This window comes from Acinonyx jubatus, chromosome A2 (genome assembly GCF_027475565.1).
Source record: "Acinonyx jubatus isolate Ajub_Pintada_27869175 chromosome A2, VMU_Ajub_asm_v1.0, whole genome shotgun sequence".
In the NCBI taxonomy this organism is placed as follows: domain Eukaryota; kingdom Metazoa; phylum Chordata; class Mammalia; order Carnivora; family Felidae; genus Acinonyx; species Acinonyx jubatus.
This window is the reverse complement of record NC_069383.1, coordinates 34,633,528-34,647,074: the sequence shown is the minus strand read 5'-3', so window position 1 is coordinate 34,647,074 and position 13,547 is coordinate 34,633,528. Positions and strand designations below refer to the sequence as shown.

General features: G+C 33.7%; 1 long non-coding RNA gene across 2 annotated transcripts in view; it reads right to left on the bottom strand.

Moving 5' to 3' along the window:
• Nucleotides 1–8,395: 8,395 nt before the first annotated feature.
• Nucleotides 8,396–13,547, bottom strand: part of LOC128314737 (uncharacterized) — a 37,567-nt gene continuing 32,415 nt past the window's right edge. For both annotated transcript variants that reach the window (XR_008296708.1, XR_008296707.1), the window contains exon 3: nucleotides 8,396–8,667. This is a non-coding gene — a long non-coding RNA (uncharacterized LOC128314737). The remainder of the gene's footprint in view (nucleotides 8,668–13,547) is intronic.

The window sequence follows — 13,547 nt, the reverse complement described above, 5'->3', positions numbered from 1 at the left end:
TGAAATATCTCCCTTAAAAATAAACATTTAAAAGTCATTTTTACATTTACTATAGGAAAAGATTATTGGTGGGGTAGTAGTTGCAATAATTTTAGTTGAAAATTGTCCCTTTGCAAATAAAATATGTTGACTCTGATTTTCTCCTGTGTGCAGTTTGGTTCTATTTTTCCATCTGTTACTACTTAATAAACACTTTCACTTGCAAGTTAGGGGACCAGTTGCAGACTTACTGAAGCTCAAGGAAGACTATCTATTACTTCTGACATAAATATTATAAATAGTAAATAAGTTTTCTGAAGTATCTATGCTAAATTCAATTTTATCAAGTAGAACTGTACACTACCTGTAAAGAACTAGTGTTGTTTTCTAGCTTAAGTCTTTTTACCCCTCTGTAATTTGCTTCCAACATTTACTCATGCCAAACTATAACTTTCCAATTAGTCTCTGACACTTCTTTTGCATGTATGTATGTATGTATACATTTGTATACATTTGTATACAGTTACAGGACATGGTCCTGTCTGGTTGATTTGCAGAGCAGTGCCCCAAATTTTATTTTTGTTAGCAACAAAATCATGTTGAACTGCAGCTCTGTGTAGGTCTATTTGTGGTTCAACAAATGACAAAATACAGAATACTTAAAAATTTGGTCCTGGAAATGTATTTGTCTGGTTTATGTTCTCCTTTGCTTTCCTTGCATTACTGATTTTAGTAGCTATTTCATCCATTTCCTATAGCTACCCAAACTATTTTCTTAAATAGATATAGGAGATATTCAAGCAGTTTCTAGCTCTCCAAGAAGTAGTGAAATCATTTATGAAATGATCTTTCACTATGCACCTTTGAAGACTGAACTATGGTATGTTCTGTCACCTTTCCTCCATTCACAAAACTACAGATGGTACTGACTCTAGTAGTTCATCTCATCCTAGCTTTTGACAACTGAATCCTGTGTCCTAGAATTTAAATAGTCTAAGATTCATTATAAGACTATCATTTGAAACATACAGTAACAGTATTCAATTAGTTTAGCCTCCCCAAAATGCACTTTCATGTAAAATATACAGACACAACCAGGGCAAAAAAAATGTCCTTAGCATACTATCCTTAAGAGTTCTTAGAAGAAAAATTGGGAAAATGTTAATAGTGACTATTAAATGTTTTATGTGTGTTCCAGTTATGTTTCTGATAAGTCCTATGTTAGAGATACACAGTGAACTGTTTCCTGATGAAATACATAATGTCTAGAGTTTGGTTCAAAACATTCCAGTGGGAATGCTGGGGTGGGGCAAAGAGTGGTTGGTGAATATACAGATGAAACAGTGTCTTTAATAATCTAGGGTGTGAACATCTGGGGGTTCACTATACTATTTTCCTTATATGACTTTTTTCTCAATAAAAACTTGAGAATAACTAACTAATTCACACCTTATTTTCACAATCATTCAACTGAACCATCATCTCAAACCCGGGTCACTGAGGTTCTTCTCTATCTATACTTTTCTAACACAAAAAGCAACACATTGTAGATCTGGTCAGTTTCATGCTCACTGATGACCCCACCTATCCTTCCTTCTACTTTATGATGAAACATTTGATTTCCCAAATACACTACACTACTCTATACCATGATATTTCATGTCTGCACGGATTATTCCACCCTGTTCTCCATGTCTACTCTTCCTCTTGTTCCTTCCTAAGCGTACCACTTCTTCCTGAAAATCTCCGATTTAGTTAAAACCTCAACAATATGGCTAGTTATGCAATGCAACTTTTCTCTTACAGCTCCACTTTGCAGTTTTTATTAATGCTTAATCACACATTGTATTTTATCTGTTTACAGATATCCAACCTAAAATATTTAAGATTTCATTGAACGTAATTTCACTGAATATAAGGCATGAATCTTATTTCTAATTACATTTTACTTCCTTACTCTTGTTTATTCTCCCCTTCTCTTCTTTCTCACTTGTTTTTTATTCATGTTTTATTGTTACAATATATGTTCTTATGATGGCCTTAAATTATCTGGGGTACAATTTGGAACAAATATAAATGAACTAACAATGTTTCTAACTAATTGTGAAACTCTTCAGGACAGTTAATGCCTCTTGTTGACTTGTATATACCCAGCAATAAAGCTATCTTTGACTGAATTGAGAAAGCAAATAAAACTTAAAAGAACAGCTAGTAAATTATTGGTAAATAGAAGGAGGACAGTGAGAAATTGCTAGAATCATCCAATTTACAAAATGCTCTAAAATAAATACCTAAAACTTTATTTTTCATTTTATATATCTTAATGTATAAAATTATTATTTTCTTGTTACATAGAACCTGATGTACTTTATTGACTTACAGCATTATTATTATCACTATTTATTAGAATTATGTAGTATTCTTTTATTTACTTACTTATTTATTTATTTATTTATTTATTTATTGTTTTCCCTTAGAAAAACAAATAATACTTATAATGTGAGATCAAAGTACATATTATTTCACAGGTTGGTAGGTTTTTGACAAATTGTAGGTTATCATGAGGACATATTTGTACAATGCTAATTTACAAACGTATTTTCAAAATTAAGTATAGTTTTTATCTCAGTTAAGTATTCCTTTATTTATTATGGTGAAATTAATAATCAACATATAAAAACTAATGGGAAAGTGAAAGATATAATTCTTCTCTTAAGTGTTTTCACGTAATTTCAGTCACCTTTAAATAATATTTCTGGATTATGAATAATTATAACTATGGGCTATAAAATCTAACTTTATTAAAATTCATAAATTTTCAGAATAGGAGAATGCCATATGCAAGTATTTTTAATATAGTAGACTGGTATGGTAGTATTCAGTCTAAAATTGAATAGAACTATTAGATCATATTTAGGGTGTTAAATTGTCACAGATATAATTGTACAAATACCAACAGGAATGGATAGAAACTTAGTTGTTTTAGAAAGGAATGGAGATATTACTATAATCTTCCTGTGTTTAATATTAACAGTTTTAACCATGATTGTAAACAGAAGCAATGGATTGGCTTTATCAAGGGATAAGTTCAGGCACCTTAGGACTTACACAATGTGTGTGTCCATGAACTGTCCCTTCCCTCCATCACCACTACTGCAAAGGGATTATGCTGTGGCTTTCAGATCAGCAGTCAACAAAGCAATCAGATCCTCCAGAAGAGGAGATCATTTAGCAAGTTTAAGTTATGCTTCCAAAGCTGCTTCCAACTCTTTCTACAACATTATCATGAAGGGGGATATGGGTGAGACAAAAGAGGCTTCCTTCAATTTGGTGTTTCCCTCCTAAATTGGTGAAGAGTGGGAAGTAATAATAATAATAAGAAAATCGTAACATTTATTCCCAGCAGAATAATGCCATACATTCTGCTAAATTCAAGGTTCACAGGCCCTTGCTATAAATAATTTGTGTGATTTCAGATTAAAATGCTTTATCTGAATCTTTGTCTCTTTTTAAAAAGCCTCTCAAATGGTGAGGAAGGACCAAGAAGTAGCTGAGCACTGGGGCAATGAACCTGAAGGGGTTTTGGATTGAGACTTAAAGATAATTCATGATTCTGGTTACTGGAGGTCATTGATGCAGTGCCACAAATGAATGCTTATTTTATTTTTGAGATAGAGTCAGAGCATGAGCGGGGGAGGGGCAGAGAGACGGAGAGAGAGACAGAGACAGAGAGAGAGAATTTGAAGCAGGCTCCAGGCTCTGAGCTGTCAGCACAGGGCTTGAACTCATCAACCGTGAGACCATGACCTGAGCCGAAGTCAGACCCTCAACTGACTGAGCCACCCAGGCGCCCCATGAATCTTTGTCTCTTCATTTATTCATAATAAGTATTGTTTAAAGATTAAAAACCTAGAGCTGGACAATAAACAAAAAACAATTTACCTGTTTTAATTTTCTAGGACAAATAACAGGTTCAGACAGTATAATATTCTTCTACACTGAACCCAAAACTTAAGCCGAGACACTCTGAGAATTAAAGAATTCTTTAGAATATCTTTAAATTTTTATATCAGAGGCAAGGTATGATTTTACAATCACAGCCTCAGATGTGCAAAATTATAGTATTCTGTATTTCTCTATAAACCTAAGTTAGCTCATGACCCTCCATTTTTACATAATCCTGTCATTTTTAGGTACACTCAGCCACTTTCAGCTTAAATTTGACATTTCAAGATTACATCGACTTCCCATGTTTCATCCTATCTCTCTCTATGAGCAAAAGAAATTCAGGGAGGTTGGGAGGAGCTAAACTTGTCCATCACTATCCTCCAACTTCCTGTAACTTAAACAATTCCCTTAGAAGCATTCATTTGTGGCATCCAATCTTACTACATCAATGAACTCCAGTAACCAGGGTCATGAATTATGTTTAGGTCTCAATCTGAAACCCCTTCAGGTTCATTGCCCAGTGCTCAGCTACTTCTTGGTCCTTCCTCGCCAACTGAGAGGCCTAGAAAATTTAATATAACCTCCCATGTACTGTATTGGATCTAAGAGATTCTGTATGGCTACCTATGGCCAATTTAAAAGTAAAAAATAAATGTTAAATAGTAAAAGAAACAGGCAAAGGTAATTACTGGTATATGATATTTAATTCATATATTCAAATACTAATAGAATAACTGATTTTATTTGGGGGAAAAAAATCCCAGATCCAACAGAAGTTTTATGATATACCAAAGAAAATTTTAAGCATGTTTTTATTCCAGCTTTAAAGATGATCCCTATATAGCTTGGGAGACTTAAAAAAAAAAAAATACATGCTTTGGCAACTTATTAGAATCTCAATCACCCCTACTATCCATTGCCCACTAAAACAAAAGGCCTCTAATTAGAAGTGGTATGGGCTACTCATTCACAAACATAGTTAAAATCTAAAGGGATCATACCCTGAAGTCTTTTTTTTTTTAATTTTTTTATTTCAACATTTATTTATTTTTGGGACAGAGAGAGACAGAGCACGAACGGGGGAGAGGCAGAGAGAGAGGGAGACACAGAATCGGAAACAGGCTCCAGGCTCTGAGCCATCAGCCCAGAGCCTGACGCAGGGCTCAAACTCACGGACCGCGAGATCGTGACCTGGCTGAAGTCAGACGCTTAACCAACTGCACCACCCAGGCGCCCCTTTCCCTGAAGTCTTTATAAAGGCACTATGACTGTTAGGGATACAATTCAGAAGTAATATTTATAAAAATTATGATCACCTTAATGTACAATGTTTGACTGATTTCTAGTATAGCCTACTACTTTAATCATTGTGAGAATTAAATAAGTGATTTTTATTAATAATTGTATTTGTTCAGATTCACTTGATAAGTTAAACATTTTACAATTCTATTTATGCTGAATCTAAACATTCTCCACTTCTCTGGCTAATGGTAGATAACAAGCTAACATAGAACAAGATATCATTCTATTATAACTAGTTAATGGTATGGAAAAAACATCAACAGAAGCAACTTCTCTTTTCCCTTTTATAAGGTGTAGTAGGATTCATGTTCAATCTTTCTCCTCACCAATATGACTACCACTGCCACCATATATATAGTGAACCACCAATATTAAGGGACCAGGATCTCAAGTATGCTATTTATTCTAAATACAATGTATTTTTTTTTCCAATAAGAGATTAGAGCATCATCCTGCTGATTCAATCTTAATGGAAATTTTACCCTACCAACACATGTAACCACTTAATTCTTTACCTTATTTTGACTAGGGTCAGAACAGCTTTACTAAGTGATTGAGTTTCTCTACACTTTGGTCTAAAATGTAAAGAAAACAAAGATGGCCAAATGGCACACATCCAAAGCATTCTAAAAAGGTGATAAGTGTGCTTTATAAACTGGATAATTTTGTAAGTGAAAGACTGTATTACTAAAACTTAGAACATCTTTATCAGGAAAAAAAACATTTTCTGTTATATATTAGGTCATGTAAGTCAGCACTATACATCTAAGGGTTTATGTTTTTGTTTTGGGTGGGAGGGTTGTATTTTGTTTGTTTATTTGTTTGTTTTAGCTGATTGGAAACAATTGAGCTGTGTCATATGGAAAGGTCACAAAAGAGCTTCAAATTCTGGGCAACTATGTGATTGGTGAATTAAAAGAGAAAAGTGTTAGACTGAATTCACAATATGTTTTCACATTTATATATTTGCTAAATTTTCATAGTTCCTTTTTTCCTGTCTCTTGTGCTTTGTGATAAAATGCAGAATGGAGAGAAAAATGACTATGAATCACAAGCCATGTGTTCTACCCACACCATTAACTAGTTGTCAAATTTGTGATAAGCCTATTAACTTCTCTGAGCTTCATTTTTCTTTGTGTTTCCTTTAAAACATTAATAATACTCATATTCCTTTCCTTTATTTAATATACTTGACATCCTTGAGGTCCTGAATAAAAGGAAAGGACCATACTGAAGGAGCAGTCTCAGGTTTAGATAAATGTTCAGAAAGTTCCTGGACCCAGTATCTACATCACAGAAGCAGATAAACAGTAATAATAGACCTGATTTCTTAGCTGACTGAGTTAAATGATGGATTTACCTCAGTACAATGGCTCCCAACATAAGTAACATGGTTACTACTTGTGTATGTCCAGAAACAATGATGAGATTCAGAAGATAATTAAACATTTAAACACAGCAATAAGCACGGTATCTGCTGCTTCATATAATGGGAGAAATTATACAAGGCATATTTGAAGTCAAATAGTTTGAATTACATGTTATTTATATGCTGGGCCGATTTTTTTTCAGCTATAAAGCTAGGAAACAATATGTATTATTTGTCCAAATCTGTGTTTGATGAAACTCTAATCTATCTGGTCTCTAATTTTAAAGGGGAAACTCCTCTCCTCCCATCTAGAATAACATGAAAAAGATGCAATGTCAAAGGATAGGAGGGAAGCAGCAGGGGAAATACTAGTTTGCGCTGAAACAAAATAGTGGAAAACAGTACGTATTACTTAAGTGAGTTATACTGGGTAGAGCTTGAGCAAAAAAGCTCTATGTAAGAGCTTATATGACACTTACTGTTTGTCAGGCACTGTATATATATATACATATATGTATATATATATAATTAATTCTCATATTCTACATAAGATAGGTTGGATTACTACCCTGCACAAGGTACAGGGGTACAGAAGGATTAAGTGTTATGCTCTAGAACATGAAAAATTTTAAACTGGTTACTCACCCCAAAACTACTACATCTATAGTTTCTAATGTTTTTCATTTGTTCATCTTATATTCACATAGTAACTACTTGCTTATTATCCTTAACACAAAATTAATTCTGTAAATCATTATGTTTTAATTTCTCCATATTTTAATATATATTCTTAGAATTTCAGAGCATTTTTCTATTGAATGACAAGTCACCGTTCTATCTCAATCATATGGATTGAAGTCATTTTAATGAACCTCGATCTCTAACTTCTAAAATGGACGTCACATTTGTAAGAATTTATGAAAAGAATAAGACTGGTGTAGAATGCTGTAATTAGGTGTATAATAAGAGCATCACAATTTGCAGTGCATCCTACAGAGGAATAGCCGCCTACTATGATTTAACTAGGATTGGGCAAATGTGCAGCCCTCAGCGCCATTTATGAATTAATCAGGTGCACAAGCACCTCTTAGGAGCCTTCATACCGAGTGAAGAAATCTCCTAAGGGACATCATATTAAAACAGCCCTACAAAACTCATTAGTAGAAACTACATCTTCCTATTTTTAATTTAAATATATAATAGAAAAAGAAACAACCTCTTTCAATCTATCACTGGACTTGAATTAGGGTCATTGTAATGCAGAAATTACTAAAGTTTTTTGTTTAGTTTCTGAATAAATGCATATTTTATATCCATGCAATTCCAAAACTAAAAGAACTATGGAAAAAACATTTTTGATATAGCTCATGATGTATCTAGAACACATATGCCTTACAAATTTGCAAACAGACACACATAAATGCTTTATTTCATCCTGAAGGCAATACAAAATATTTGTAGTTAAAATAATCCCTTTGCTTAATTTAAGCCAATGCCATATGACTTGACTATTATCAGCTTTGAAATTGAACCAGAAATTAGGCAAAGTTGTAAAAAAGTCACTTTTTTTTTTTTGCCTAGCTATTACAGAAATACTTTTTAATGCTTTCAGGCAGAGCAGGTAATATAAAATTTCCAATACTGACTTCTACTTGAGACAAGGATACACTTTAGGAGTTATTAGCACTCTGCAACTTGTGTTAAGTCTGACATTCATGATGTCTCCGTTATTAAATAGATACTAGTACGTACTGATTTTCTTATAAAACTTAATAATGATAATGACCTTTCCTTTAGGAATTGGGTTTCCACACTGAAAACACAGGTAGATATATAGAATTTGATGCCAGACACAGACTGTAGCAGGCTGTTGAGTTTTTATAAAGAGAGAAGTTGAAATGCATTTTTCACCTTGGGCTTTGAACATTGGTGTGCCATCACGGTCATCAAATGTATATATTTCAGTTCATAGTGAATATAATTAGTGTTACACTCAATTTATTACCTGATTCATTGTCCATATGCCCCATTGCATCATTCCACTGTCGTGATTTGCACACCAGAGGATCCTATTAAGGGAAGAGCAGCTGATAGTACACATTTTTTTTCCTCATGTCACTTTGTTCTATTTAAAAAGCAGTATTCAGCCAAATTTTTATGACCATACAGAGGCTAGTAACTTATAGATATAATGCCACAATCCTTAACCTTATTCACAATCCAAGACTAAGGCTTATTCAAATATGATGTATTTAATGGTTCAGTGGTCCTATTAGTATTGTTTTGTTTTTCTCCAACTTCAGAAATTCTAATAATCAAAAACTCATCATATAATTAAATATTTCACTTAATATTAAATGCATGAAATAGCTATTAGTGGCCTTCATATTTTTCCTGGTCATGAAACTGTTGTGTAATCCATTAAGTTGTATGATCATCAAAGGCCAAAGAAGAGAAATCTATTATAAAACAATCATATCAGTGCATATCAAGAATAAAGAAAATTCAACAGTTTCTTTGCATTCAAAAACACTTTCGGAGTATTATAAAATTTAGGTTCTTCTCTAAGCCTATCATATTGACCTGTACTATATAACTATATTTTACCTTATCTCCAATCACTTATACAATTAGCAATGAGCAATCAAAAATGACATATCAATTGTTAAAGCCTTTTAAAAGGGCATGATAATTGAGCTCAACCAAATCTAAGCCCAATTCAAATCTTGGCTCTGATTTGCTACCTATATTAACTCTCACAATCTTTGGAAGCTTCTGCTCCCTTGACCAGAATCTTTTGAGTCCTATTAGTGTGTTTCTGCAGGCATTTTTGCACAGCATGAAGTGCTGGATAGATACAAGCTATAATCTGAATGTCCATCCCTTTCCTAGATGCTAGTGTCATCCTCTATCACTGGTAAGCTCCACACTCAATATATTTTTAACAGTGTATTGACTTGGTCTTAAATAGTTTGCACATGAAAAGGCTTACTCAAATGACAAGCAAATAAGAAGTTTAAAATTATTTTTCCTTTCATATGGGCCATGATGACAGATTGGGAGAAAGTGGCATTTAGCTGTAAGAATATGTCAGAAGACATGTCTCTAAAGTGAGACATTGGGATCACCTGGCAATTAAAGAGTAAAATATGTTTTCATTTTGCCCAGTAAGGACTCAGCCATCTGGGGCTTTGAGAGAGCCATGGCACTGAGTGACTGTACTATGGACAAAAAATCCTTGGTTTTTAATGTTTGCTGAAGACTAATAAGCTATATTAACTTGAAAGTGAGCCACTTACAAACCCCAAGCCTCACTTACCTCATCTGTAAAAGGTGACTATAATCAAAATCAGGGATTTTTAAACTTTCATTCTTAGAAACTTAGGAGTCTATGGCATAACTCAGAGGCCTCTGAGAGAGGTAACCAAAAGCAGCACAGGGAAACATCCAGGCCTCTGCCCCATTTCAACAACATCAATTTGTTTTTACTTTGAGCTTCCCCGTATAATTTCCTTTAAAAAGAGTGGGGGGTGGGGGAGAAGGTGTGGGAGTGGTAATGCTATTTAAAAAATCAAAACCACTGTTTCTACATAATCTCTGAGTTTCATTCAAAGATTTTTTTTAATTTTTAATAACCAAATGTTTTTTAACATTCCAATAAGCATCTCTTATCTAGAGAGTTATAAATACTCTCACTCAGTTATCTATTCACTTAAACACATAAAAGTACTATGCAAAATCAATGCACAGAAATCAGTTGCATTCCTATACACCAACAATGAAGCGACAGAAAGAGAAATCAAGGAATCAATCCCATTTACAGTTGCACAAAAAAACATAAAATACCTAGAAATAAATCTAACCAATGATGTGAAAAATCTATACACTGAAAACTATAGAAAGCTTATGAAAGAAATTGAAGAAGACACAAAAAAATGGAAAAACATTCCATGCTCCTGGATAGGAAGAACAAAGATTCTTAAAAATGTCAATACCAACCAAAGCAATCTACATATTCAATGCAAACCCTTTCAAAATAACACCAGCATTCTTCACAGAGCTAGAATAAATAATCCTAAAATTTGTATGGAACCAGAAAAGACCCCGAATAGCAAAAGCAATCTTGAAAAGAAAACCAAAGCAGGAGGCACCACAATCCCAGACTTCAAGCTATACTACAAAGCTGTAATCATCAAGACACTATGGTACTGGCACAAGAACAGACACTTAGATCAATGGAACAGAATAGAGAACCCAGAAACGGACCCACAAACGTATGGCCAACTAATCTTTGACAAACCAGGAAAGAATATCCAATGGAATAAAGACAGTCTCTTCAGCAAGTGGTGCTGAGAAAACTGGACAACGACATGCAGAAGAATGAACCTGGACCACTTTCTTACACCATACACAAAAATAAACTCAAAATGGATGAAAGATCTAAACATAAGACAGGAAGCCATCAAAATCCTCGAGGAGAAAGCAGGCAAAAACTTCTTTGATCTTGCCTGCAGCAACTTCTTAATACATCTCCAGAGGCAAGGACAACAAAAGCAAAAATGAACTACTGGGACCTCATCAAAATAAAAAGCTTCTGCACAGTGAAGGAAACAATCAGCAAAATAAAAGGCAACCAACAGAATGGGAGAAGATATTTGCAAATGACATATCAGATAAAGGGTTAGTATCCAAAATCTATAAAGAACTTATCAAACTCAACACCCATAAAACAAATAATCCAGTCAAGAAATGGGCAAAAGACATGAATAGACACTTCTCCAAAGAAGACATCCAGATGGCCAACTGACACATGAAAAAGTGTTCAACATCACTCATCATCAGGGAACTACAAATCAAAACCACAATCAGATACCACCTTACACCTGCCAGAATGGCTAACATTAACAACTCAGACAACGACAGATGTTGGTGAGGATGCGGAGAAAGAGGATTTCTCTCATTGCTGGCAGGAGTGCAAATGGGTGCCACTCTGGAAAACAGTATGGAGGTTCCTCAAAAAACTAAAAATAGAACTACCCTATGACCCAGCAATTGCACTACTAGGCGTTTATCCAAGGGATACAGGTGTGCTGTTTCAAAGGGACACATGCACCCCAATGTTTATAGCAGCACTATCGACAATAGCCAAAGTATGGAAAGAGCCCAAATGTCCATCAATGGATGACTGGATAAAGATGTGGTATATATACACAATGGACTATTACTCAGCAATGAAAAAGAATGAAATCTTGCCATTTGCAACTATGTGGATGGAACTGGAGGGTTTTATACTAAGAGAAATTAGAAAGATAATTATCATATGACTTCATTCATATGAGGAATTTAAGATATAAAACGATGAACATAAGGGAAGGGGAGCAAAATATATTATTTTTTTGGGAGGCGGACAAAACATAAGAGACTCTTAAATATAGAGAACAAACAAAGGGTTGCTGGAGGGTTTGTGGAAGGGGGGATGGGCAAAATGGGTAAGGGACATTAAGGAATCTACTCCCGAAGTCATTGTTGCACTAATATGCTAACTAATTTAAAAATTAATTAATTAAAAAAATTTTTAAATATTCTAATGGAAAACATTATTACTGTAACATGTCTAGCAGGCTGCAAAGACCCAGAGATGAGTTACCTGTAAAGTGGTGCAACAACCATGTAATGGACCATTTCAGGGTGTGTTTGGGGAGAGGAGTAACACAAAAAGAAAAAAAAAATTATGTCAGGATTTAAAAGAGAATAAAAATATAATTTTTCTTTATTAGCTCTGAAGAATTGAGGTACCATAAGGAATGGTGAGAAAGCTATAGAAATTAAATGGGGATAACATGGGACAATAAAGATCAAGTCAGTTATAGTTATATGGCGATTTACCAATGAATCCCATCTCTGCAAGGTTTAATCACAGGATTGCCTTCCCCAGAATATCCCAAGATGTTTTCCAAGACTTTCAAAAATTATAAACCTTCAATACACGAAATTCTATGTCAATCAATTAATTTCTTTTCTTCCTTTCTTTATTCCTTTTTTCCTTCCTCCCTCCCTCCAAGGTCAATTTACTAATAGAAAATGGACAAAGGGTTCTAAGAAGAACATACTGCTTTTCAATGTCTAAACTCCTCATGTGTGTTATTTCATCATTCCATAACACATTTTGAATCAGCTATACCCCTTTGCCAGGAATAAAGACTCTCACTATTTTTGTTGTTTTGTTTTTTTTTTTTACTTTAGTTACTATGAGACTTCTGTCTTACCAGGTGTCCCTGGTCTTTGGTGTCTAATTAGCCTCAGAAAAGCAAACATATTCCCTTTGGCTACCAAAAACCGTATTGATAACAAATATCAAATGGGTTAATCACTGTTCTCTTACAAGGACTTCAATGTATGGTGGGATGTAAATATCAATCTCATATAATTTCAGTTTGCAAGCCTCTAAATATTTGTCAGAGATCTGGTTTCAATTAAACACACCTAAAACATTTTTTGTAGAAGAGAGCTATTATTAATTGTGTACTTAAAGCTAAATTATGCAACTATTATTAATTTAGAGCTACTGAATAGAAAAAGGTGCTGTGGGATAATATTAATAAGATTTCAAATGTTTTCTCTTGGGATAAAGAATTTTATCAAAAAAGTTAAATACATAAAATTCTAGGCTTTAGTGGGTTTCTCCATGGTTGTGAATTTTAGATCAATTAAAAAGATAATCTGTTCACTGGCTTATGATAATTTAAGAAAATACTGATATAAACTTACCATTTCAAAATCTACATTAGAATTTCATGACACACTAAATTATAATAACAATATCCCTTGTTTTTACCTTTTATAACTTTTATTACTAATCTTCACTAAATTATTAAAAACAAAGGTCTTCTTTTCATATCTGTCTAGAGAAAATCTACAAAACTGTTTCCATTCCTTATTAGAAATATAT